We start from the raw sequence: 6,751 nt of genomic DNA on the forward strand, positions 1-6,751 counted from the left end.
ATCCAGCCATTGATGCCAGGTCAAATGGGTACTATCTGCAAGTGTGGGTGTTCTTGTGCATCTCCCCGCACTTCATATCAGTTGGATGCTTCACACTCCATTCTAGTCCTCTGGAGCCATGTGAGAATTTTTGTTTTCTTTGCATTGAGGCACAATCCATACTGATTTTCTTTGATCTTCGTCAGTAAGTGTTTTAATCCTCCTTGTTTTCAGTAAGCAGCCTGCATACCACAGGTTGTTCATGAATCTTCTCCAATCCTGATGCCACATTCTTCTTCATATAATCCAGTTTCTCTGATTATTTGTTCAACATATAGGTTGAATAAGTATGGTGAAAGAATATGACAACTCTGGCACGCTTCCAGATTTTAAACCATTCAGTATCCTCGAGTTTTAAGTTCAAACAACTACCTCTTGGTACAGGTTCTTCATGAGCACAATTACACGTTCTGGAATACCCATTCTTCATGATGTTATCCACAGTTTATCGTGATCCACACAGTCAAAAAACTTTGCATAGTAAATAAAATACAGGTAAACATCTTTCTGGTATTCTCTGTTTTCAGCCAAGATCCATTTGATGTAAGCAATTATATCCCCATCCTCTTCTGAATCCAGCTTGAATTTCCTATCGATGTACTTAATTTTACAGCCATTTTAAAATTACCTCCAGCAAAATTTTACTTGCATGTGATATTAATGGTATTGTTCAATGATTTATATATTCCACTGGGTCTCCTCTCTTTGGAATGTGCACTAATATGGAACTCTTCCAGTCAGTTGTCTTCCAAATTTCTTCCATAGATGAGAGATTGCCTCCAGTATTGCATCAGTTTGTTGAAAGATTTTAATGTGTATTCCATCAATTCCTGCAGCCTTGTTTTTCACAAATACCTTCAATGTAGCTTGGATGTCTTCCTTCAGTATCATTGGCTCTTGATCATATGCTGCCCCTTTAAATGGATGAACATCAATCATTTCTTTTTGGTACAGTGACTGTGTATTCTTTCCATCTTCTTTTCGTGCTTTTGTCATCATCAATGTTTTCCCTTCAATTCTTCAAGCTTGAGAAATGCTGTGTGTTCTCTTTTTTTGGTTTCCTAACTCCAGGTCTTTGCACATTTCATTATAATACTTTACTTTGTTTTCTGTCTGCCTTTTGAAAAAGTTTGTTCAGCACTTTGACATCCTCATTTTTTCCATTTGCCTTAGCATCTCTACACTGGAGAGCAAGTTTCAGAGTCTCTTCTGACATCTATTTTTGTAATTTTTTTTTTTATTCCTGTCTTTTTAATGACTTTTAACTCTCTTCCTGTATGATGTTATTTATGTTATCCCACAAGTCTTCTGGTCTTCAGTCATTAGTGTCTAGTGCATCAGATCTGTTCTTGAGGTAGTCTCTACATTCAGGTGGGATATATTCAAGGTCATATTTTGGCGCTAGTGGACTAGTTTTAATTTTCTTCAGCTTCAGCCTGAACTTGCATATGAGTAATTGATGGTCCTGCAATTGAGCATTTCCATTGTCTCTTCTCACAGATATGGTCAATTTGATTCCTGTGTATTCTACATGGTGAGGTTCATTTGTATAGTTGCTTTTATGTTGTTTTAAAAAGGCATTTTCAATAAATAAGTTATTGGTATTGCAAAATTGTATCATGTGGTCTTCAACATAAGTTCCACCACCAAAGTCATATTTTTCAACTACTGATCCTGTGTCTTTATTTCCATCCTTTGCATTCCAATCACCAGTAATGATCAATACATCTTGATTATATGTTTGATCAATTTCAGACTAAAGAAGTTGGTAAAATTCTTCAATTTCATTATCACTAGCTTTAATGATTGGTGCATAAATTTGAATAATAGTGGTATTAACTCCGGTTCCTTATAAGGAAATTATTATTATCCTATCACAAACAACACTGTGCTTCAAGATAGACAAATATAGAGAGGTAGATGGGTAGATAGGTAGTAGGAAGATAGATAGATAGATAGATAGATAGATAGATAGATAGATAGATAGATAGATAGATAGATAGATGATAGATAGATAGTTATTATTAAGTACTGTCAAGTTGGTTCTGATTCAGTGACCCTGTATTGGATTTCTAAGGAGCTGCTAGTGGATTTGAACCACCAAACCTACATTTAGCAGTTCAGTGCTTATCCTACAGTGCTACTCCAGGATTCCAGATAGATATATAGACAAACAGACAGCTATATGAGGGAGCTTCAAAAAGTTCAAGGAAAAATTCCATGATCTTTTTATTTTTCCATGAAGTTTTTGAAGCCCTTTTTGCGTATTGTTGTTGTTGTTGTTGTTGTTGTTGTTGTTGTTAAGTGCCGTAAAGTTGGTTTCAATCCATAGGGTTTCCAAGGAGCAGCTGGTGAGCTTAAATTGCCAACCATGCAGTTCAAACTGACTTTGCAGTCCAGGGCATTAACCCACAGTGCTGCACAGTGTAAACACACTCATATACAAGGAATCACAGTATGCATTTTTGTGTTTTTTAACACCAGTTACAAACTTTATTTATATTACAAGGAAGTGAATATTAACTAATAGTAAAATAAAAAGAGGAGATTAGTGCTGGCTCTTGGTTTGCTGGGCCAGCCATGGGGCTAAGGCCTCAACCCTGCTGAGGGGATACCCAGTGCAAGTCTGGTGGGAACAAGGAGCCCCCAGCCTTCTCCATGAGGGGGCAGTGAAGACAATGGAGCTGTGCTCCCAGGCAGGAACCTATGGCGGAGATGCCAAATGCCAAGGACTCCGCTTAAAAACGAAGCCTCTGGTCCCCTCAACTCTAGTGCAACTCTTTACATATTGCAACGATCTTGGAAAACTGCCGGTGCTCCCCCCACACCTCGCACGTCTAGAGCCCCAAATCCCCCAACACACTGAAGAGTGCCCCAGGCTTCCAGAACCCTAACCGGTCGGATAGCACCAAGAAGCAGTGAGGACAGAATGTAAGAAAGAGGAGCTCTCGGGGAGGTTCGGGGAGGAGACGCTGTTACTCCTCCTTAACATCCCCAGCTCCCTGATGTTTGGGGCGTTTTGCCTTAGCAGTTCTGTTACGCTAGTTGGCGGCTGAGGTGAGTACCCCGAGAATTCATGCCACCTTCACTCCTACCACTCACTCTGTATCTCCCTGAAGGCCCACGGCGAAGGAGGGCACAGGGGTTTCTGGTTAAAGGTTTCCAACAGGGTGAATCACTGAAACGTGCCCAGGGCCCACAGTCCCATTCTGGCTGTTAAGATTCCATCCCCAGGATGTCCTGACTATGGAGTTGTTGAGCTTCAATACTTGAGGAGGGCTGGGTTGGCACCCATACCCGAGGCCTGGTGTAGACTCAGACAGTCAGTTATAAGTAGTTGTTCTGTTGCTCATAGGACCATTGGGGGCAGCAGGTAGGTGGATCCTTTAGCTGTTTCTTGCTTGATATCATCCAAGAAGCTGGAAGATGGGTCTTCCTGGTGTCTGGGAAAACCCTCTGTCACATTGTTGTGTGTGGTGTTTGGGTCCTGGTGATGGAACACCACCTCTGCCAGCTGCACCGCATTGAAGTTGGGGGAGGGACTTAAGCTGGTCAGACATCTCAAAGACTCTCAGCTGTTAGCCTGCTGCAGAAGCTTGTGGAAGATAGCATCAGGTTCCTCCACTACTTTCTGGAGAAAGAGGCCTCCACCACTTTCCGGGGAGAGCAGCCCATAGTGAGCAGAGGTAAGGTACATGAAGGGTTACAGCTTGTCTGGTGGTCAATCCACCGTTCCTCTGAGTCCAGCTCCTCACAAAATTCACAGCCACAGGGTCTTTCCAGCTGCACTCTTTATGTCACTCAGGGCACTGGGCCCTTGGTAGGACTGCTCAGCCTCACATACAGCTCTCCAGAAGTTCTGTTCTGCCAGGTTGGGGGGACTGTCTCTCATTTTGAAAACTTAGGACCAATATTTGGAACTATCTTCACCACCTTCTTTTGGGGGCTAACGGGCTCTATTCCTCTCCTGCCTTTCTTGTTCTTCAGACAGATTATTCTGAGTTGGATACTGGGGTGTTATATTCCTTTGGTTAGCAGAACTACTCTGCAAAAGGTCTGATTCAGAGGATCTCGTGTGCCGCCAGGACAGCCTCATAGGTGGATCCAGAGCCTCAATCTGTTAGAGGAAATAGAAGGCGATCCATGGTTCATTATTGGAATTAGGAGGCAAGGCAACTGCATCTCTCTCTGCCTTTCTCTTCCATAAACTTCAGGGTGTGTCTGCAGATCCAGCACCAAGACATGACGCCCACAGTTGCCACACAGCTCTGTCCAGGCCCCACAGTAGTCTTCATGTCCCTCCAGTTTCAGAACAGAGGGTTCCAAATCACAGTGCTGGCAGAGGCCGCGACACAGAGGGCACTCAGTCTCCCCATGTGTCTTTAACATCACACTGTTGGCAGAACGGGGGTACAGAGGGCACTCAGCCTCCTCGTGTGTCTTTAACTGCCTCTTCTCCAACTTCTTGTTACATTTGCAGGTCACCTGATAGTGTTCTGTAGTCACATGAGTTTCCATGTGAGACAGGGTCTATACCAATGTTTTGGACAGTGACTCTCATAGATGGTAAAGTTACACACAGGAATGTCTTTCTTACAGTTGTCACACACTCACGTGTTCTAGTCAGTCTAAAAAGTCTGCCATCTTTAGCTTTTCCTGAGATGCAAGGAGAGACCTGGAGGCGAGCCTGTGGTTCTTATAACTCACTATTTTCTAAAATTCATCTGTATTAGTTTGTGTTCATTCTTATTGCAGTACAGATTTTCGTTGTGTGAACAAACCACTATCAATTCTACAATTAATGAACATTTGGGTGGTGGTTGTTAAGTGTTGTAGGGTTTCCAAGGAGCAGCTGGTGGGTTTGAGCTGTTAACCTCGTGGTTCAAACTGACCTTGCAGTCGAGGGTAGTTTCTAATATATAGCTGTTTAAAAATTAGTGCTGTTATCAACATTCTAATACATGGAATTACTGGATCAAATGGTAGGCACATATGCAGCTGTAATAGGTACTTCCAAACTCCTTCCCATAGTGGCTGTGACTATATACATTCCCACCAATACTTCAGGTGAGCTCTGAATTGGGAGCATCATGTAACTTTTCCATCTGAGGGCTGCCTTCTGGAAAGCAGTCTACCTGATAGCATCTTTGAAAGCACTAGATTCAATTCTAGTCCGGTTTTTAACTCTTTATTGCCTATGTTGATTTAAAACATATTTTGGCAGAATCTTAAATTCAACATAATGACATCACTTCTATTGTTATTTTTCTGTAATCCTTTGGGTCACATGTAGTCAATTTCTATCACCTAAATAGCACTTATTTATCCACTTTCTCTACCCAACTGTCATACACAAGAGTCAACCTCACTAGTGCTCCTTACTCAGCTTTGCACCCTATGACTGATTCCCATGTGGCAAATCTAATTCAGCTCTGTCAGGTGAACATACCTCAGCGGCTGCAAGGCAAAGGGGCTTAATCAGGAAGCTAATGAAAGTTAGGTGAACTTGAACAGGTCCTTCTAAGCACTGAACCTAGTTTTGTATCCACAAACACAAAATCACAGTTTCTTACAGAAGGCCCATGTAACTGTAAAGGCTTCAGGCTCCACCAAAGCTAGAGCTGCACTGTGAGAAATAGCCCCTTCCAAATAGTGCTTAGAGAAGGACATCATACTTAATAGACAGTCCGCAAGAAAAAGAGGATGACCCTCAATGATAAGAATGAACTCAGTGGTGCATCAATGGGCTCAAGCATAGCAATGGCCAGTTAGAACTGATCCAGTGGCACCAACAACAACAACAACAACAGTGTTTACAAGGCTCATTGTGAGCTGGTCTCTTCTTTCCTAATCTCTACCCACTTTCTCCATTGTGGGTTATACATACACTTAACCACAGTAAAGTTTCATTTCCTCAAAACTGTCATTTTCTTGCATCGGTGGCAAATACCAAATAGCCCTTCCTCACAACCTTCCCCTGCCTACTTTCCCCTTGACTAACTCCTATCCAGATGTCAACCTAAAGACTTCAGAGTCTTCACTGACCTCTCACCTTGGATTTCTGATGCTGTCTCAGAGCATCCTGGCCTTGTCATCAAGGAGCCTTAATCACACTGTAATGTACCCCACTGAGGGCTCTGTGGAACAGTGACCTTGTTTTTCTTGTCTAAGCTGAATATGTCCCTTCACGACAAGTACCAACTGATCTTTCTTCCACTTTCATCGTTATAAAGTGTAATTGTGAAGAAAGTTCTTTGAACCTCAAGTTTTCCTTTGAAACTTGTCTGAATATTTTTTTGAAGTTTGCTTTTACGGGAAGGAAATCATAACTTGAGTACAAACATAACTAAAACCGTATTCATTGATAGAACAAATGGTAAAGTACTAAAATGTTCAGGTTTCTAGAACAGAGAAAGTGGATCATAGGTAAAAAGAGAACGTTTCAACACATACTTTGAAGATGGCATTGGAATTATCTCAGAAGAGAGCATGACCTGCTTTGATAAGAGTTCATCTTCTGTTGTCTGAAATAATGATCTGAACTAAAGCTGTAATAGTTTTGTTTTGTTTGTTTTTTTCACTCTTGCCTTTAGCTTAAAACTGAAGAGACACTTGAAAATTCTGGGTGGAAAAAGTTGGGGAAGGGTAGTAAGAAGATAAAGGTAACTTTAAGAATGATTTAAGTAAGTCCAAGTTCAATCTGTAGCATGTA

At 41.7% G+C, this 6,751-nt stretch overlaps 1 pseudogene; it reads right to left on the reverse strand.

The window, feature by feature from the left end:
* Window positions 1–3,014: 3,014 nt before the first annotated feature.
* On the reverse strand, window positions 3,015–5,709 carry LOC102826537 (annotated as a pseudogene).
* Window positions 5,710–6,751: the final 1,042 nt, after the last annotated feature.

The sequence above is a fragment of the Chrysochloris asiatica genome, unplaced genomic scaffold, assembly GCF_000296735.1.
Source record: "Chrysochloris asiatica unplaced genomic scaffold, ChrAsi1.0 scaffold00002, whole genome shotgun sequence".
NCBI lineage: Eukaryota > Metazoa > Chordata > Mammalia > Afrosoricida > Chrysochloridae > Chrysochloris > Chrysochloris asiatica.